Raw genomic sequence first — 22,738 nt, forward strand, 5'->3', positions numbered from 1 at the left:
CTGGATTTTGTACTTGATTTTTTTTAAAGATTTTCTGATTTTGTGCCTATGGCTCTGGCTTAAAGCCAGGTTTTTGTACTTTAATTTTTTTTCTAAGATTTTCTGAATTTGAGCCTGAGAAAATCATATATCCAGACAAAGAAGTTGTCAACGTGGTGAGGTATTGCTGTTCTCCAGAAGCACTACAAGAAAACAAGGCTAAATACAACCGCACAAATACAACTGACATCAAATTCAACCGTTTTTCGTTGAAATTAAGGGCACGGCTAAATACAACCGCATGCGGTCGTATTTAAATACGGTCGTATTTACATGGTCGAATTTAGTACTAATTACAACTAAATAAATACAACCGTATATATATACAACCATATACGGTTGAGTTTAGGCGTACTAATTACAACCGGCTAAATATAACCGTATTTATATACAACTGTATACGGTTGAGTTTAGGCGTGCTCCTAAATTCAACCGCATTCGGTCGAATTTAGCCTTACCAAAAAATGGTGGGAATTTTCCCGCCAACGAATTTTGTATTAAATTCAACCCATTCGGTTGAATTATTTTTAAAAATGGCGGAAAATTTCTAGAAAAAAATATAGAATAAATTTACACGAAATTTATATTTTAATTCTTGCAAAAAAAATTATTATGGTAGTTAGATATTTATCGTTCAATTAATAATTATAGTTTGAGTTTCAATTTATTTTGTATCTGTTTTAAATTATAATCCAACCATACGGATATGAAAATTGTCAAAATTTTTTTTAAGGAAAAATGTAAGTAATTTTAATATTTAAATTTTACCTATTTTGACATCCGTACGGTTGGATCATTCACTATTATTTTTAAAAATATCGAAACATCAATATGGGATTAAACATTAGTTAGAAGTACTGGTCAAATTATTAGTTGACTGTTAAAAAAAGAAACAGAATATATTTATTTTTTTCTGAAATTTTTGTCATATAACTAAAATATATTGATCTTGACATCCGTACGGTTGGATCATTCATTAATATTTTTAAAAATATTGAAACATCAATATGGGATTAAACACTAGTTAGAAGTACTGGTCAAACTACTCTTTGACTATTAAAAAGGCAAACCAAATATATTTAATTTTTTCTAAAATTTTTGTCATATAAATAAAATATACAGATCCTGACATCCGTACGGTTGGATCATTCATTAATATTTTTAAAAATATTGAATCATCAATATGGGATTAAACACTAGTTAAAAGTACTGGTCAAATTACTAGTTGACTGTTAAAAAAGAAAACCAAATATATTTTTATTTTTCTAAATTTTTTGTCATATCACTGAAATACATAGATCTTGACATTCGTAGGGTTGGATCATTCATTAATATTTTTAAAAATATCAAAACATCAATATGGGATTAAACACCAGTTAGAATTACTGGTCAAACTATTCTTTGACTATTAAAAAGGCAAACCAAATATATTCATTTTTTTCTAAAATTTGTGTCATATCACTAAAATATACATATCATGACATCCATACGGTTGGATCATTCATTAATATTTTTAAAAATATTGAATCATCAATATGGGATTAAACACTAGTTAAAAGTACTGGTCAAATTACTAGTTGACTCTTAAAAAAGAAAACCAAATATATTTATTTTTTTCTAAATTTTTTGTCATATCACTAAAATATATAGATCTTGACATCCGTATGGTTGGATCATTCATTAATATTTTTAAAAATATCGAAACATCAATATGGGATTAAACACCAGTTAGAAGTACTGGTCAAACTACTCTTTGACTATTAACAAGGCAAACCAAATATATTTATTTTTTTCTAAATTTTTTGTCATATCACTAAAATATACAGATCTTGACATCCGTACGGTTGGATCATTCATTAATATTTTTAAAAATATCGAATCATCAATATGAGATTAAACACTAGGTAGAAGTACTGGTCAAATTACTAGTTGACTGTTAAAAAAGAAAACCAAATATATTTATTTTTTTCTAAATTTTTTGTCATATCACTAAAATATATAGATCTTAACATCCGTATGGTTGGATCATTCATTAATATTTTTAAAAATATCGAAACATCAATATGGGATTAAACACCAGTTAGAAGTACTGGTCAAACTACTCTTTGACTTTTAAAAAGGCAAACCAAATATATTTATTTTTTTCTAAATTTTTTGTCATATCACTAAAATATACTGATTTTGACATCGGTACGGTTGGATCATTCATTAATATTTTTAAAAATATCGAAACATCAATATGGGATTAAACACTAGTTAGAAGTAATGGTCAAACTACTCTTTGACTCTTAAAAAGCAAACCAAATATATTTATTTTTTTCTAAATTTTTTGTCATGTCACTAAAATATATATATCTTGACATCCGTATGGTTGGATCATTCATTAATATTTTTAAAAATATCAAAACATCAATATGAGATTAAACACTAGTTAGAAGTACTAGTCAAACGACTCTTTGACTCTTAAAAAGGCAAACCAAATATATTTATTTTTTTCTAAAATTTTTGTCATATCACTTAAATATACTGATTTTGACATCCGTACGGTTGAATCATTCATTAATATTTTTAAAAATATCGAAACATCAATATGGAATTAAACACTAGTTAGAAGTACTGGTCAAACTACTCTTTGACTCTTAAAAAGCAAGCAAATTCAGAGTCGGTATGAGACCATTAGAGTCCCCATACCGAGGCCATCTGAATATCCCATATGGAAGGTAAGGATGACCATGTTCCTGGAAGCAACATATCCAGAATACCTGGATAGAATCAAGGAAGGTCCTCACAAACCAACCAAACTCGCAGTTGCAGTTGCAGGTGAAACAGCAATGACCGTACCAAAGGAGAAGAGTGATTATACTGCTGAGGACATAACATCAATTGCTAAGGATGCTAAGGTACGACACTTACTGCATAGTGCCATTGATAATGTAATGTCAAACAGGGTAATCAACTGCAAGACTGTTAAGGAGATATGGGATGCTCTGGAAACAAGGTGTCAGGGAACTGACACAATTAAGAAGAACAAGAAGACAATACTCACTCAAGAGTATGAACACTTTGACTCAAAGACTAATGAGTCATTGAATGATTTATATGATAGATTTGTCAAACTTTTGAATGATTTGTCATTGGTTGATAAAGAGTATGATCTTGAAGATTCAAACCTTAAGTTCCTGTTAGCTCTTCCTGAATGCTGGGATTTGAAGGCAACGACAATAAGAGACAACTACAATCTTGATGAAACAACTCTTGACCAAATCTATGGAATGCTCAAGACTCATGAGCTGGAGATGGAACAAAGAAGCAAGAGGAAAGGAGGAAAGTCAAGGACAGTTGCTCTTAAGGCTGAAGAAGAATTCCCCAAAGCAGCTTCCTCAAAGAAAGACAAGGGTAAAGCTCTTTTCATAAAGTCTGATACTGAGTCATCAAGTTCTGAGAGTGATGATGACTCAGATTCTGAAAGCTTGTCTGAGACTGATGCTGATGAGGAGATGATGAAGCTGTGTGCTCTTATGGTGAAAGGAATCACCAAGATTGCATACAGGAAGTTCAGGAAGGGAAAGAAGTTTTCCAGAAAAAGTATAAGTTCTGATAAGAAGAATTTCAGAAGATCTGAAGGCAGAGGAGGAAAGTCTGACAGAGGAGATTACACCAATGTTAAATGCTATAACTGTGGTGAGAAAGGCCACATATCTCCTGACTGCAAGAAGGTAAAGGGTGACAGAGGCAAGGCTCTTGTCACAAAGCAGAAAAGCTGGACAGACACTTCAGACTCTGAAAGTGAGGAGAACTATGCATTGATGGCAAATGCTGATAAAGAAAGTGCTGAGAGCAGTTCTGAAGCTGCTGAAACAAAGGTACCTCAGACTACTTATGCTTTTCATACCGATGATATTAATGAGTTGAGAAGATATCTTAAAACCATGTTTGTCAGCTATAGAGACCAAACTTTAACATGTGAAAGATTAACTTCTGAAAATCTTGCATTTAAGAAAAGGAATGATTTCTTAGAAAAAGAGTTAGTCATGTTCCATCAAACTCAGAAGGATAGAGATGATGCTTTTTATGTAAGGGTTGAAGTGCTAAAAATGAATGAATCTCTAAAAACTGAGTTAGAAAAGGAAAGAGAGATAATCAAGACTTGGACTAACTCCGGCAGAACAACTCAAAATTTGCTAAGTAGTGAAAATTGGAAAGAGGGCTTAGGTTATGGAGAGAATAAGAATGATAAAGGAACTGAAGAAATTAAGCCTGTTGTTAAGCAAAAGTCAAAGTTAAAACCTGTTAAGTTTGTAACTGTAAAGTCTGATAATGAGAAATCAGAAGTTAAAGAGGAATTAACTTCTGACAAACTAAAACAGGAAAAGACAGCTGAAGTAAACATAGGCTTAATGACAAAGAAGCAGCTTATGCATAAGCTGAAAGATGTCAAGAATGCAAACAAGGTAAAATCACCTAGGAAAAATAGGAAAGGAAAGGAAGGTGTGAATAAAAGCAATGATTATAAACCTGTTCCTGATGCTCCTAGGAAAACATGTCATAACTGTGGAAGTTCTAACCATCTGGCTTCTTTTTGCAGGAAAAATAAGAATATTAACTCCTTACCTTCAAAATCAGGAGTTAAGAGTCAGTCTGTTAGATACAAACCACAAAATCCTTGTTTTCATTGTGGTAGTTTATGGCATTCTATTTATACTTGTAAGGAATATCATAGTTTGTACTATGATTATTATCAAATAAAACCTTCTTTGAAGAAAGTTTTCATCGTTCCTTCTAGTGTAAATTCTGATTCAAAGTCTGATAATGTAAATTCTGATAAGAAAAATGTTAACATAAACTCTGATGCTAAATCCGCTGCAAATGTTAACAAACTTAATAAGGCCAAAGGATCCAAGCAAGTCTGGGTCCTTAAAACTAATAATTAGTGGTCTTTGTGATTGCAGGGCAACAGGAAAAATATTCTAGTTCTGGACAGTGGATGTTCAGGACATATGACTGGAAATAAGGCCGTGCTATCAGACTTTGTGGAGAAAGCTGGCCCAAGTGTTTCTTATGGAGATGGCAACATTGGAAAAATATTGGGATATGGCAATATCAATCTTGGAAATGTCATAATTAAACAAGTAGCTCTGGTCTCAGGACTTAAACACAACCTACTGAGTATAAGTCAAATCTGTGACAGAGGTTATCATGTTGATTTCTTTGAAGAACACTGTGAAGTTGTGAGTAAATCTAAAGGCAAAGTTGTTCTGAAAGGATACAGACGTGGTAACATTTATGAAGCTAAGCTTTCAACAAGTACTGATGGCTCTGCAATCTGTCTGTTAAGTAGAGCATCAATTGAAGAAAGCTGGAACTGGCATAAGAAACTCTCTCATTTAAATTTCAATAATATAAATGAACTGGTCAAGAAAGATCTTGTGAGAGGATTGCCAAACACAGTATTTGCTCCTGATGGCCTTTGTGATTCATGTCAAAAGGCAAAACAAAGAAAATCTTTTTTCAGGAGCAAAACTGAATCCTTAATTCTTGAGCCTTATCACCTACTGCATATTGATTTATTTGGTCCAGTAAATGTCATGTCTATTGCAAAGAAGAAGTATGCGTTGGTCATAGTGGATGAGTTCACCAGATACACATGGGTGTATTTCTTGCACACAAAAAGTGAAACTGCATCTATCTTGATTGATCATGTCAAACAGCTGGATAAAATGGTCAAAGATTCTGTGAAAATTTTAAGGAGTGATAATGGCACTGAGTTCAAGAATTTGATAATGGAAGAGTTCTGCAAAAGCCATGGAATAAAGAGGGAATTTTCTGCTCCTGGAACTCCACAGCAAAATGGAGTTGTTGAAAGGAAGAATAGAACTCTCATTGAAGCTGCACGTACAATGCTTAAAGAAGCAAAGCTTCCAACCTATTTCTGGGCTGAAGCTGTGCAGACTGCTTGTTTTACTCAAAATGCAACACTCATTAACAAGCATGGAAAAACACCATATGAGATGGTGAAGAAAAAGAAGCCAAATCTGAAATATTTTCATGTATTTGGATGCAAGTGTTTTGTTCTCAAGACTCATCCTGAACAGCTATCAAAGTTTGATCTAAAAGCTGATGAAGGAATCTTTGTTGGATATCCACTTTCCATAAAAGCCTTCAGAATCTATAATTTGAGAACAAAAGTGGTCATGGAATCTATCAATGTCTCTTTTGATGACAAGAAGATCACTGGTCTTAAAGATTTCGTTGACCATGATCAGCTGAGATTTGAAAATGAAGACTCATATTCTGATACTGAAAATCCTGACAGTCTAAGTCCTGATACTGCAAACTCTGATGGATTAAACTCTGATGTTATTGAAACTGTGGTAACTACGTTAAAGGAAGATGCACCTATGCAGGGGGAGCATACTCAAGATACTACCACATCTCAAGAAACATCTGAACATACATGTGGCTCTTCAAGTTCTGATTCGTCAAGTTCTGATAAGCCAAGTTCTGATAGTGCTGAAAATCTAAATACTGAAGAACCCAACTCAGAGAGCATAGTTTCAGGGGGAGCATCAGAAAATGAAAATGAAGATAGCTTGGATCATGGGGGAGCATCCAATTCTAGAGAAAACCTTCCATCTGCAAGGAAGTGGACAAAATCACATACACCTGATTTGATAATTGGAAATCCTGATGCAGGTGTCAGAACTAGAACATGTACTTCAAATGAGTGTCTTTAAAATTCTTTTCTCTCTCAGACTGAGCCAAAGAAAGTGGAAGAAGCTCTTCAAGATGCTGATTGGGTGCAAGCAATGCAGGAAGAGTTGAATGAATTTGAAAGAAATAAAGTCTGGACCCTAGTACCAAGACCAAAGAATAGATCTGTTGTTGGTACAAAGTGGGTATTCAGAAACAAAACTGACAGTGATGGCATAATTACAAGGAATAAGGCAAGGCTGGTTGCAAAAGGATATTCTCAACAGGAGGGAATTGATTATGATGAAACATTTGCACCAGTTGCCAAGTTAGAAGCCATAAGGATATTTTTGGCTTATGCTGCTCACAAAAAGTTTACTGTCTTTCAAATGGATGTGAAAAGTGCTTTTCTCAATGGAGAATTGGAGGAAGAGGTATATGTTGAACAACCTCCAGGTTTTGTAGATACCAAACATCCAGACTATGTCTACAGACTTGACAAAGCACTTTATGGACTTAAGCAAGCTCCTAGAGCATGGTATGAGACTTCAGCTCAGTTTCTTCTGAAAAGTGGATTCAACAGAGGGACAATAGACAAAACACTGTTCTACCTCAACCATGGAAAGGACTTACTTCTGGTCCAGATTTATGTTGATGATATCATTTTTGGATCTACAAATGACAAATTTTGCAAGAAGTTTGCCAAACTAATGCAGTCAAGATATTAGATGAGTATGATGGGGGAACTTAGCTATTTTCTGGGCCTTCAAGTCAAGCAGAATGAGGAAGGCACTTTTATTTGTCAAACCAAGTACACCAGAAACCTGCTAAAGAAATTTGGAATGCAAGATTGTTCAAGTGCATCCACTCTAATGGCCACTGCAACCTAACTGGATAAGGATACCGGTAAATCAGTAGATATTACTGACTACAGAGGTATGATTGGCTCTCTACTCTATCTAACTGCTAGTAGACCTGATATCATGTATGCTACCTGTCTTTGTGCAAGATTTCAAGCAGATCCAAGAGAACCTCACTTAACAGCTGTAAAAAGAATCTTTAAGTATCTTAAAGGGACAGCTGCTCTGGGATTATGGTATCCTAGAGAATCAGATTTTAAACTAATAGGTTACTCAGATGCAGATTTTGCAGGTTGCAAAATTGACAGGAAAAGCACAAGTGGAAGCTGCCAATTTCTTGGAGGCAGATTGGTTTCTTGGTACAGCAAGAAACAAAAGTCAATTTCCACATCAACTGCAGAAGCAGAGTATATTACTGCAGGAAGCTGTTGTGCACAGATTCTTTGGATGAAGAATCAGTTACTGGATTATGGGTTAACATATTTCAAAATCCCTATTTACTGTGATAATCAAAGTGCTATTGCTATGACAGGTAATCCAGTTCAACACTCAATGACAAAGCACATCAGCATCAAGTACCACTTCATCAGGGAACATATGGATGAAGGTACAGTGGAATTGCATTTTGTTCCCACAGATCAACAGTTGGCAGATATCTTCACAAAACCAATATGTGAAGCTACTTTTACAAGATTGGTAAATGAACTTGGAATGGTTTCAGGTTCTTTCTCTAAATCTGCTTAGACTTGTTCTGTGTTATCAGACTTTATGCTCAGTATTTACAGAATTAATCTCATTGTGTATTCTGTGCTTAATTGATAAATGTCTTTAAGTACTGACTGTTGTCTGATATATGTTTCTAAACTCTGATAAGTGATATGTCTGTTCTAGTACCTATTCAATCCTATGAGGATAACTGTGCTAGATACTGACCTAGTAGTCTTCAATAAACAAATGATTCCATGGAAGAAGTAATTATTTCAGTGGAAATCTTATGACACTAGCAAATTCTGATAACTGAGCTTAGTTAAGTTCACTTTGTATATCTTATTACTAAGTCACAAATTAGAATAATGCTACTCATCTGTTAAGTTCTGATACTAGTAAAACTGCTGAATGTACTAAGTGCTGATAGACCTCTCTTATCAAAAGAAAAAGCAAAAAGATCAAAGATTAAAATCAGGTACTCCTTTGAGATCTAGAGTAAAAATGTGGAAGGGACGACCCAAGTGCATTGATGGTATTAAGTAAATATGCATCAGAAAAGCTAAATATTTTCTTGGTGACTTTTCACACTCTATGATTACTGGAGAAATACTCTGAAAATAGCATAAATTCTGATAAACAGTCGTGACTCACTTACACTGAGAAGCCACTGTAAAATAGAATTTCAAAAGATGCATAAAATTAGCACAAAACAGTTGAGGTGGACTCAAGCATAAACTCATTCTTCAGTAGGTTTCAGGACAATGACAGATCTTTAGCAAAATTTTAGTTATGCCTTATTTCTAAGATGTACTGAAGTGAATCAGACTTTACTCTTTGTCTATTTTTAGCTTAATGCACACACTAATCACTCCATCTGAATGATGAAAATTTCTGTGGTGGTCTATGTTATTTTAGATAAACAGTCATTGTGTCATTATTGCACAAATTCTGAGGACAAGTTCTAAGTTACACGTTCTGATGATTAAGTTCTGACGTCCATAACTCAGAACTTGTATGAGTATTTACTAAGATGGGCATTCCTTTTTCGAGTTAAGAAATTATGTTCTGATGACTGTTAAGTTCTGGTATAGGTCTAAGTTCTGATTTCTCAGTCTAATCCTTTACTTGGCTTATCTGTGAATAAAATTTGATAACAGTCTCAGTTCGAACTAGAATATGTTGAAGTGGAAGATTAATAGTCACTATGATTAGGATCAATGGTATTTGTCCTTGAACAGTCCACTGTTTCTTGTGTCTTGTGCGGTCTAGACCATGATTTATCTTTCCAATGACTGTTATTCTTTTTTAAAGTCTAGGGAGACGAGGTAGAATTAATTCTACCTGTCAGCATTAAATATCTTTGCGTCTCTTGGCATTCTCTTGCCTATATAAACAGCCACTTCACATTAGTCTTCTCATCACACTTTTATCACAAATTCAGTCTTGTTTTTCATTTATTATCACAAATGGCTGAATTTGGCTGGTTCTACAATTACGGTGATGAGACTGTGCATGTCTTTTTGAATGGAATTTCAACTCCCTACCCTATCACCAACATCCCTCACAATCTCTGGATTCAATTTCCAGAGGTTATCAAACGTGATCTGGTGGCCGTTCGAAGAGACCTTCACCTTTGTCGTATCCGTCAGCAAGAGCGAATCATACGACTCGCCATCTTGTTCGTCGAAGATTGGAAGAGGAAGATGACTTAATCTTGTCTTCTTCCTGTTCTTCTTCATCCTCAGCTTTGTCAGGCTTCTTAGCTAGGACTAAAGCTGTTGATGTTAGGATTAGGAGCTTAGGGAAAATCTTGTATAAGTACTGATGTAATTTCCATTTCATAAATGTATTGTCTTGATATATTAATGAAAGTTGTTTTTACTTCAAGATTTTGTCTCTGAGTTATTTCATCTTGTGTTGATAAATCCTGATTGATGTTCTGATGACCATATATATTGTGTTTCTTATTAAGTTCTGATTCATTTTCAGCACTTACTCCTTTAATTTATCTTGGTCATTTTCATGTGATGTATTTTCAGAATATCAATGATGTAGTGAAAAATAATTCAATCAGTACTAATGGTTTAAATTTTGAATTAAAACTGTTTCTCTTGATTAATGGAACGGTTTTTCCTTGAAACAAGGCAACTGGGTAAGTAATCATTCCTGTTTTCTCGAGCCCAGTAACTATCCGTTATTACTGCATGTCTGACAGGTGTCCAACGGTAACATTTTTTTCAGAGTATAAGTACAACAGAGAGAAGATTTCTTTAATCTTTTATTTTCTTTATACTTTATCTCTCTCCTTACTTTTACTCTCTTTCACCTTCTTTCTCACGTTGGTTTTTCATACAGACATTATCTCAAACACCTAATAGGCATACTTGAATCTCAATATTTTTTCACATGACACCAAAGGATTTAATCATTGATGGAGCAAAGTTTGTTCCAAACAACTATGCTGCAATTCTTGATCATGCTGAAGCTCCATCTGAATTGCACTTTGTGCAAGATCTTCTTGCACATAGTGAGGTTGGGTACACCTTAACTCAACCTGAATTATTTTCAAGTCAACAAGTTCTGAGGTTCTGGAGGACTGGCATTTTTGATGATGGTGGTAACCGTGGAACTCCCAGTATTATCTTCCAAGTGGGTGATTCATCTTTTGTAGTCACTCCTGGTACAGTACGCAGGGCTTTACATCTTCCAGAGGATTGTACTTTCTCAGTTCCAGAGGACTCAGCCCTTCGGGAGTTAATGGCTGAATTGGGATATGAAAAGAGTCTGACGAAACTTGGACAATTGAAACGGGCTAATATCAGAAGAGAATGGAGTTTCTTCTTTGATTGCATCACCAAAGCCTTTAGGAACAAATGTTCAAATTTTGATGCTATCCCAATTCTGAGTCAGCACATAGGGTATGCTATTATCCATCAAACTCATTTTGATTTTGCAACTGGAATAATTGGTTTTATTGGGGATAGGATGACAGAGGATCGAGATGTTGTTTATTTTGCTAGATTCTGTCAACTTATTTACACTTACTGTACTGATGAACCTCATTTAGTCAGCACTCAAAACCCACCTTTTAAGGTTGCAAAAAGGTACTTTAATGATCTGGTAAATGCTGATACTAAGAAGAAAATGGTTAGACCATTACAGATTCCTAAGCCTGTAAAACAGATCCTGGTAAATGCTGATCCTGATACCTATAGATCTGTTTACTCTGATGTCCAACCACCTCCAACCATCCAAAATCCATCAACCTCAGTACCTACCTCTCATTCTACTCAACCTACCCTCAGAACTTATCTAAAATCCTATCTCTCCACTTCACAGACTGCTCAACCTTCTTCTTCAGCACCAACTGTGAAGTCTCCATCCTCTAAGCCAAAGAGAACAAAAACTGTTCCTCAAACACCTCAAAAGAGGAGGAGATTTACTTTGAGAGATGAATCAGATTCTGAGGAACAGATTCCTTCTTCAGAACTTGTGGTGATTGAAGCTGAGAAAGCAACTTCTCAGAAGGATTCTGAAATTGGGGGTTCTAGGCTTCTCAAGAGGCTTAGACGTATGATAATTCCTGAAACTCCCAAGGAATCCAAATCAACAAGGAAGTACAAGAAACAGAGGGCACAAAGGCCAGTTTCAGATGATGAGGAGGAAGCAGCTAAGGAAGGGGATCAGGAATCTCTGATCTCACAAGGCAAGGAATTTGCTCCAGTCACTTCTTCTCCATCCACTCCATCTCAGGAAGCTGTATCTGACAAGGCTAACTCCCCATCTGTGTCTCTTGTTGATCCAGGCACAAGTGCTGAAATTGATATTCAGAACTTGGTTGTGCCTGCAATTCCTTTCTTAGAAGCTCCAACAGCAAATAATCCTTCCACAACACCTGTTATTGATGCTGTTCAAACTCCAGAGTTATCAACACTGCATCAAGATGTTGATGATCAGATTTTAGGTGAGCATCAGGATATGGCTGTTGATCAGAACTTAGTCTCAGATCAGCAATTAGAGGATGCTGAAGCCTCCATTGCTACTCACACTGTTGTCTTATCAGAAGATACTGATTCTTTAAGTTCTGATGCTACAAATGTTGGAGATACTGGTGAAGCTGCTACAACTGTAGATGCTGATGAAGCAGGTCCTTCAGGACTTACTCCTCCACCGACTCTTCCTAAGTGTGAACTGGTAAAGGAGTTTGTTATCAGGGATGCACTAGTGCCTTGGAGTGAAACTCCTGCAGGTCAGGAGTGGACTAAGGAATGGAACTCAGTTTCATGTGTTCCAAATGCTTTACATCTTGCTGAGCACCTGACTAAAGCTGATGAAATGTTAAATTCTGATGATTTTAAAACCCAGCTTAGAGTCACTGCATTGAGTACTAAACATCTACAAGGTCTTCATTCCAATACTCATGCCGAGCTACACAAGATTCAGGAGAACTTTATCAAACAGGAACAAGTTTGGAAAATTGATAAGAAAAAGTTCTTCCAACCTACCATTGACAGGGTTGCTTATATTGAGAAAACTCAAGAGAAACAACAAGCTCAGATTGATCAAATTCTGACAAATCAAGCTTCTCAGCAATCGCAACTTACTGAAATCCAGACCTCTGTGGAACTACTTCTCTCTATTTTATTACCTGCTGATGCCAAAAAAGGGGAGAAGGTAATTAAGTCCAAATGCACAACCAACAAGACACTGCAAGGAAAGGATGATGGAAAAGATGACCAAGGAACCTCTGGAATGGGTAGTGGTCATAGTCAAGGTAGAAGGTTTACATCAAGACAAGCTAGTCACAGAACAAGTTCTGATAGAACAAGTTCTGATACTGGGAAAAGAATAAGTTTTGCTGCTGGTAAAAGGATAAGTTCTGATGAACTTCTAGATCTTGATGAGGAAATGTCAAGACAGTTATTTCTTCAAGAAAATCCAGGGATGGACTTGGAAAGTTTAAAGGAAGAAGAAGCCAGACTTAAATCAGAGAAAGTCACATCTAAATCTGAAGCTTCTGGTAAAAAGTTACTTCCAAAACCTAAAGGCATTGTGATCAAAGAAAGGACACATACTGAAGCAACTTTGGCTAGATCACAACCACAGATAGATCCAAGATCCAAGGGTAAAGAAAAGGTTGGTGAACCTATCAAGCCTTATGTACCTCCCGAGGAAGAAGAAATTACTGATGAAAAAGATGATCTTGCTCTGACTACAAGAAAAGTTCTTAAAACAACCTCTGACATGGCTCAAGTTGTTCAGAGTCAAGAAATTGTAAGTTCTAATATTCAGAAGAAGCAAGTAACCTCTGACAGTGCTCAAGTTAACTTGATATCCGAAAATAGATCAAAGACACTCCTACCAGGATTCACTAAAGCAAAACAGACTCAATCTTTGAAGACTACTGCAAGTGGTTTTGAAGCAAGAGTAGTTACTGGAAAGGAAGCTAGAGATAAAATTGGATTGGGAAGTGCTGATGAAAGAAGAGTACACAACACTACCAATGATCCAACTTCCTTGAGTGAACCAGGTATTGGAGCAACTCCTGAGAGATTGAATCAACTGGAATCTGTACAGATGGTTTACCATACCTACTTGAAAAAATACATCATGTTGTATTTCATGACAGATGGTAGGGTTTATCATATAAGACAAAATGCCATTCCTTTGAAGTATTTTGAAGAATTGGAGCATGTACTTTTCTTACTTCAAGTGGATGACAGAATAGCAGAGACTGCTGCAAACTACTTAAAAGAACAGATTCAGAGACAGAAAAGGCTTTATTCTGTTAAGTCTGACAGCAGATATGTTCCAAAGTACAGAGATCACAATGGTGATATTGTTGATATGAAGCCTAATACTGCACAGATCAGAACGTATCTTGGTATTAAGGGACTTGAATTCAATCTTGAGTCAGAAAAAGCTTATGTCATAAGACTAGATCAGGAGTTAAGAAAAGCAAAGATTAATGATCTCAGAGCTGCAATCTTTCAAACTGGTGAAGATACTGCAGAGCTTAAAGGTGTTAAAAGGAGAATGATTGATGAACTAAGATATGCTGAGAAATATTTGTTGAAGAACTATCTCAGAACAACTCCTGACATCAGAGAGATAAGAAAATGAAGAAGCCAAGTCGAAGATCTACAACTGCTTAAATTCTGATATTTATACAGATTGAAGTTGTTATCATAAGTTGAAATTGGTAAAAACTTTAAGGACTGTAAGTTGTAGTTATCTAGTCTATTTCTCATGCATTTGTACTTAATATTTTTGACATCATCAAATATCTGTTAAACTTGTATATTTTGTTAATTTACAAGTTGGGGGAGATTGTTAGATATATTTGATAATGTCATGGCTAATATGTTTTATGTTTAGCTTTCAGATCTTACGTGAACAGGATAAATCAGTATTTAACTGTTGATGAGTACTTATACTGGAAGTCAGGACTTAAGGATATCAGTACTTATATTATCAGGAGATAATCATCAGAAGATAGATATCAGAACTTAAGTGCTGAAGGACAATCAGATAAGGACAATAGCTGATTAAAGGAAAGAAGATTGAGATAAACATAAGAAGAGATATGCATGAAGAAGGAATTCCATGAAGAATGGAATACTTGGAAGAAAAGATATCTGATTGATATATTTTAGGAAGCAGAATTATATTCCATATCAATTAGCGATTATCTTGTAACTGTGTAGTATATAAACACAGACATAGGGTTTACACTATAAATGTTATCATTATTAGAAAAGATTATTCATTGTAACCCTAGCAGCTCTCGTGATATTTGTTCATCACTGAGAGGTAACAGTTCCATACTGTAACAGAGTTTATTGTTTCAATAAAGTTTGTTTTCTGTTACTTAAGTTCTTAAAGTTTGATTTGAGTGTACTATACACTGTATTCACCCCCTCTACAGTGTGTGTGTGTGTGACCTAACTATTTTTAAAAATATCGAAACATCAATATGAGATTAAACACTAGTTAGAAGTACTAGTCAAACGACTCTTTGACTCTTAAAAAGGCAAACCAAATATATTTATTTTTTTCTAAAATTTTTGTCATATCACTAAAATATACTGATTTTGACATCCGTACGGTTGGATCATTCATTAATATTTTTAAAATATCAAAATATCAATATGAGATTAAACACTAGTTATGAATGATCCAACCTTACATATGTCAACATATATATATTTTAGTGATATGATAAAAAATTTAGAAAAAAAGAAATGTATTTGATTTACTATTTTAATAGTCTACCAGTAGTTTGACCAGTAATTCGTACGAGTGTTACTCTAATACCGATATTTTGATTTTTTAAAAAATGTTTAGGAATGATCCAACCTTACAGATGTAAACATATATATATTTTAGTGATATGATATATAATTTAGAAAAAAATAAATGTGTTTGATTTGCTATTTTAACAGTCAACCAGTAGTTTTACCGCATTTCTTACTAGTGTTTAGTCCCGGATTGATGTTTCAATTTTTTAAAAAATGTTTATAAATGATCCAAACTTACAGATGTCAATATCTATATATTTTAGTAATATGATAAAATTTTTAAATAAAATAAATGTATTTTATTATTAGACCTCAATTAAATTAACAAATAAAGTATAATTAAACAAAATTCTAAATTTCACTACACCCTCGTTTGAATGAAATTAATCATAAAATATATCAAAATCACAATTTCAAATTTTTTATTAAAATAATGAGTAGTTGAAATAAATTATAAAATTATAATATTTTAAGAAAAAGTTTAACAAATAACAATGTTTTTTTATAAAAATTATTCAAATTTTAATTTTCATAACAGAAAATACGTAATGTGTGAACTGAATTTATAAATTAATACTCCTAAATTCAACTGACGGCGGTTGTATTTAGCTTTGCCACGTCAGCGATCCGCGTGATTTAGATCCAACATGCCAAATTTAAGCAGCATAGTTAATCCAATGGTTGCTATCATATTTTATAAAAAAAGTAAAAAACAATATTTTATTTATCTTCTAACCCCCTACCCCCATCACCTTGGCGGCTCCGCCCCTCCTCACCCCTGCTCCCCTCTTCTCACTCCCCCCTCCGTCCCTCCTTCCCTCCGTCCCTATCTCTTCACTCGCAGCACATGTACAATCTAAAAACCTCTTAAACCGAGGCAAAACTTACAGCCTTACAGCCTTACAGCCTATCTCTATTTATACTTGATTAAGATGCTCTAACCACGCACACTATATAAACATCTACTCATCTACATGTAATTATATGCAAGTAGATAACAATAATAAAAAAAGAGAAGAAAAATGGGGTTGAAGTTTGAGAAGGAAGAGCAAAAAAAATTATAAGAAAGACATTAGTACAATACTGAAGATAAGTTTGTACAATTTTCCGAGCAAGAAAAAGGAGCCACTGGGAATGCTAACGCCACTGATGCCAAGCTTCGCGTCAATACCGTTCAAGTGGGAGGAGGCGTCGGGCAAGCCAAGAATCATTGATGCTGTTGCTACCAATGCAAGAAGTAGTGCAGTGCCCAACTCCCAGGCTGTAAGGTGTTTAGTCCCACCTCCCATGTTGATGAATATTGGTACTAGTAAAGTTACCATTATATACAAGGTTGTAGTTAAGGCTGTAAGGTATTCACTCTCCAAGGGGCTCAATTTCGAGGCGAATTGAAATTCGACCAGAATGGTTGCCGGATTTTTTGAAACTCATCGGAGAATTTTCCGGCGAGATTTTTTTTTTTTTTAAAACTGGTGCTCGTTAAATCGACCGCATTCGGTCGAATTTAGAATAATATTTTAAACCATATACGGTCGAATTTATATTTTAGGCGAACTTTTCAAAAAATTTCAAAAATTCAATTTTTTGGGCGGGATTTTCAAATTGAAATTAAAAAATCAAATTTAACTGAATACGGTAGTATTTAAACGGTTGTATTTAAGCGGTTGTATTTAGGCGGTTGTATTTAGGCGGTCGTATTTAGTATAAATACAACCGCATTACTAAATATTACTCGAGCATTTACAACCGGTTCAAAAACCGGTTGTATTTAACTAAATACAACCGGATCCGGTTGTATTTAATTAAATATAACCGGTCAAAAACCGGTTGTATTTAACCGTTTTTCTTGTAGTGAAGATTTGTAAAAATCTTTCCAGTAAACTAATGGAGAACATGTTTCTGAAATGTGAAGTCATGGCCAAGTCCATGAACATGTACATATTTTAGCATCTTGCAGTTGCGAGATTAGGACTTTAAAAATTCTGCCATGCTTTTATAATTCATTCTTCAGTATTTTTGCTTGTGATTGTTGTTGTGCTGAAAAATTGCATTTTCGAAATTGCATTTTCGAGTTTGTGTTGCAGGTTAACAAAATCCCTATAACCTTTCCCTGAATGGCCTTTGCTTGAAGAGTTATCAGATGGATTATTTGCGATATTTCAACTTGAGTGCTAGTTATCAGATGGATTATTGAAGTTCTTGAAAGTTTGAGTAGCTATCGTTCTCTTTTATTTTTTGGCATTTCATCTTCCCTGGATTTTGAATTCGAGGGCACTTAATGAAGCTTCAGAAAGGTTTACGGCTTCAGGTAAAATTCTTCAGCAGAAATTTAAAATTGTAGTCTGTCTGGAGTGAAGTTTTCAGCTCATATTCCTGGCCAAAATACTCCATCAGATAAGATAAATTTGCATAGATTCTTCCGGCATGCGTGTTCCAGCTTTGACAAATATTAGAATGCTGCAGCAGTTTTGAATCAGGTCTGGTGTTCTGGATTCATTCTCGGTTCTGGAGCTCATAGCAGATAGTTGACGGTTCAAAATGAGCTGAGTTAGTCCTCTGATTTCCGAACTTCGGGATTACTTTGAAGTTGTTAAACAGCTTAACAATGCTATCAGAATCTTCAGGATTTTCAAAATAAGAAACTTTAGTTGTAGACCTCACCTAAGCAGACACAGTCTAAAGGTTCAATGTAGCCACACCGACAACTAACAGAACACCTTGTCAACTAAAGAGAGCAGATTGAGATCTCAGATTGTGGCAGCAGAAGAAAATCGTAATAGTTTAATTATGACTTTCAACTTCATAATATACAATTTTGAGCCGGCATTCCAGGTCAATTAAATTCATTTTATCTTTCGAGGCACAAATCCGTATTATTCCAATTTTTTTCAGCTCCTTGCATATTACTTTGTTGTAGAAGATTAGGCTCATATTATTCATGCCATATAATACTCTATTGATTATTTGGCGTTGCCTGGTCATTCATGACAATTTTTAGGGATCAGCATGAAGCGCTTCAAGACTTGTCATGTTGCCAAGAAATCAGCGTCTCACTGAAGGTTCTTGAAGCCGCCATGATTAAATAAACATTGATAATCCGCCGGCAATATCAGAAAGAATAAAGAAAGAACTGATCCTTGAAGTGATCAGTTCCGTTGCTACCCAAGGAGCTCAAGAAAAACATAAATCTGGACAGAAAACTTGTGTTTCAGCTGAGAGAGTTCCGATGCAGCTGATTGGCTGATTTAATATAGCCTAGTGAGTACTTGAGAGCAGCATGAATGAAACTTCGAAAAAGTCAGCATAGTTGATTTTATGGCAAAGCCTCGTCTTTGTGTTTTATAAACGGGAAAATAAATTGACAAGTCATGAACTATTCCTTTTTTATTTGATAGGTCCTGAACAAAAAATTTCGCAAACTGGGTCTTTAAACGTTTTCAATCGTTTGAATCGAGTTCTTCCGTTAAGTAGAATCTGACAGACGTCAATCAAGCTGATGTGATGTGGCATTCCCTTGTAACATGCACCATCTGATTTGTACGAAAATTAAAAAAAATAAAATTAAACTGTAATTAAAGTTAAAAAACAAAGCACATGACTTTTAAACTGTGCTACACCAAAATATTTCTGAAAATAATTCCAAGAAAATTGTTGTAGTATTATATCTGGCATGAATATATGCATATAATAAAATTAAAGAACCTTCGGTTTGATATAAGAGGTATGTCACATCCGATCTGATCCGATCCAGAAAAAAACTCGAAAAACCCGATCCGGAAAAAAGCCCGGCAACGTGTATCATTTTTTCTTGAAAATCCGGCCCGACCCGAAATCTGAAAATCCGGATAAAAGTCTGGATTTAAAAAGGCTTGTATAGAAGTCCGGTTTGACCCGGATTAATAAAAATCCAATTTTTTTATTACTAGTTTGCAAGTCTCCAGTTTCTCAGTCCCCTTAGTAATGTTGCTAAGGCCAATAAGAGGATTGACAATTTTTTGTTATCCTTTATTTTTAATAAGCCGCCAAGACAACAACAACATTAGTGAATTACAGTAGATTCAAAATTAAAAAACCTAATACGACGGGCTTTCCTGATATAAAGAATATTTGGAAATATATATTTCTTGATTTATCACAAAAAGAAAGTAACAATGGTTAGAGTTTCGAGATATTATTTTTTCGGTATCTAAACTATTTATAAATTGAGGTACAAAATATAAAAATAAAATAAAATATATAAATAAAAAAATCGAAGATTTTGACATCTCGATTATATATTTTTAAACTATTCGATTTTATACTGTGAATTGCATTAGTCGGTTTTTTAGGGGTTTATCAAAATATTCGGTTAACAAATATACATAATATCATATTTTCAACAGTATCTCGGTTCAGTTGCCGATTTCAAATAGTATAAGGGGTTGAGCAAATCCCTAATTACGGTCTCCGGTGTTAATTGGTCCGGAGATTTTAAGAATTAAGGAGGAAGACGGTTCTAACGGTATAGGTAAGTCACATGCGAAAAAAATCATTATTCTGCTTATTTCTACATACTTTAATATAACAGTGTATATGAGTTTATACTTTCAAGACACATACACACAAGCTGGGTCTTTTAAGCAAACAATATATTCATTCTTTAAAACGAGCACTGTCATTGAAAGAATGTTAAAAATACCGGATTATAAGTCATCATTAACCAAAATACCCATTCTTAAATAAGATGGCTAATTTTACCCATTTAAAAACCCTAACAGGAGATGCGTATTGCATACCAGCATCATCCATACCCTTTTCCTAAACTCTCGCTTCTTCTGCACTCCTTTTCATATCCACGTACCATCATCAAACCTCAGCCATCATCAAACCTCAGCCTTCTTTCATATAAACATATTATAACGCGAACATTCAATCTAATAATCAAATAATCTGAAGGTGTATATAATAGTTTGAGCACAGAGAGATTTGAGTACATCCAATGTTTTATCTGTTTGTGAGCTGTAGCTGGTGAGGTATGTGGATCAAGTAAGTCGGAAATACGCATATGGCATCCGGGTGTTTGAGCAGTACGCATTCTTCACTTGGGTATTCTTCAAGATACCCTATATCTACTTGGGTATTAGTAGGTGAATTTTTTTTAAACAATACCCTAATTATAAATGCGTAACAAACTATACGCCGAACACAAATGCGTATTATGTAGTACCCCAATGATGAATGCGTCTTCCATCCTTCCATCCGGTATTTACAACCATGTCATTCAGAAATCGTAATTTTTCTACAATCCTTTCGAAAAGTCGGTACTTTTAACCATCACCCTCATGTATTTACCGGGTAGGATTGATTAATTGATTTACGTGCGGTTAATATTTTTTTGATACCATAAAAATATCTATTTTGTGAGTATTGAGATCGTAGTGTGTTAAAAAATGGACACTTCCCTTGTGTATTCTAGGAATCTGGGTTCACCCAGTTTCATATACTTCTCCAATGATTTTCTTCAGTAAACAGGTGAGGACATCCGATCTTAGCTAATTAATTCTCCTATTTTCGGCGTTGTTGATTTTTTTATGATTAAATTTGTTGGATTATTAATTATTTGACCATCTGTTACTCAACCTGGGAAAGAATTCATCATTTTCTAGCTCATTACTTTCTTACAGACAATTTTGGTTAGGTTTCTTGTTAACGGCAATACCTTAATGTCACAAATTCTTTTTGTGATGTTTCTATAGAGGGGTTGCATGGTTGTAAGTTGTAACTAGCTACTTTGAAAATATCGAATCTTTTCATGTCTGCGGTGGACTATGAACCAGAGTCAGAGACTATACTATCAAAGTTAAGAACCCTTGAGGTATTGCTGAACATGAGCAAAGGATTACTATGAAGATCACGGTGGTACCACTACCCGAGAAATTACATTAAGAATGGAGGTTATTATCTCAATTGCTTCTTTCTCTCCATATGAGTATTTTTTCTGCTTTATAACTAATGTTTCCTTTTGAATTTTAGAGTTCTAATCTCTTATATCTTTAATTGATTAGACCAGCTTAGATGTGGATTTCCAAGGCTTCTCTGCATGACAGATTTGGTCTGTCAATCATTGACAGAAACTTCTTTTTGAGTTGCATAAGAAGCATTTCAGGTGAGCTACCTCTGGCAATTCAAATAATTGGCATCTGAATAAAAATAATTTGGTTGAAAATAAGTGATAGGTTTATAAAGCCAACATATTATGTGCAATAAAAAGACCAGAATATAGACTCCACAAATCATGATTGATCGAAATCTGTGAATACGAGATTCCAAAGTTCATAAAATCATAAAACAGAACATAAAACCATTCATTTTTCTTACAAAGTACCAAATACGATAATGAGATTCAAGGCTATGCCATTAACATGTCTTCAGTTTAGAGAAAATTAAAAGAAGGGAGCCCTTTGAGGGGTTCCTTTCCTTTTGTTCCTTTTCCCTTCCTTAACTTCACCGTTGACAATTAGGTAGCTGGCGAAAGCTGCATTTTCAGCATCATTTGCGGCTCCTCTTTTTTTAACTGCTAGAAATGGGGGATCTGAGCTTTTTGCCTTTCTTGAAAATGCCTTTACCTGAACAAGGTGGTTTTGTTTTTAAATGAGCAATTACATGAATATATATGGATGCGTAGAAAAATGCTTTTGAGGCAAAAATGAACACTTGGTTGTGCATATTTGTATATGTGACTTACCTTGCATTCGAGACTGCAGTATCGATGAAGAGATGGGTCACTGAGGATCCTTCTACAAGAGTCACATGCATGTTCATCATCTGCCCTGGAACCGGACTCTTTATGTGGCATAGGCTTTAAAGAGAAAACCCACAGTTTGTTGCATTTGAATGGCTGTTATCACCACCACACATAAAACCCAATGTCACGAGTAACTTCACCAAATATGTTTCATTTTTGACAAATTATATTTACTCTAGTGCAGATCAGTAAATGTCTTTGTATATCCGGCTACTTCACTGTGCTATTGTTACCAAATGCAGCTTGAGATGCAATGTGTTGGTGTTGTATATATAGGAAAGAATTCTTTTTGAGAAAAAGGTTCCTGTGGTAGATCAAGGAATTTCTGAGGTTGTAATTGATTTGGGTGTACATTG

The 22,738-nt window shown here is 34.7% G+C and overlaps 1 long non-coding RNA gene across 1 annotated transcript; it reads left to right on the top strand.

Annotated features, from left to right (window-relative positions):
- Positions 1-21,112: 21,112 nt before the first annotated feature.
- LOC141670910 (uncharacterized) lies at positions 21,113-22,381 on the top strand. The gene is made up of 3 exons (XR_012554814.1): positions 21,113-21,531; positions 21,643-21,743; positions 22,099-22,381. It is a non-coding gene; the product is annotated as an uncharacterized LOC141670910 (long non-coding RNA).
- Positions 22,382-22,738: the final 357 nt, after the last annotated feature.

This window comes from Apium graveolens, chromosome 7, assembly GCF_009905375.1.
Source record: "Apium graveolens cultivar Ventura chromosome 7, ASM990537v1, whole genome shotgun sequence".
Lineage (NCBI taxonomy): Eukaryota > Viridiplantae > Streptophyta > Magnoliopsida > Apiales > Apiaceae > Apium > Apium graveolens.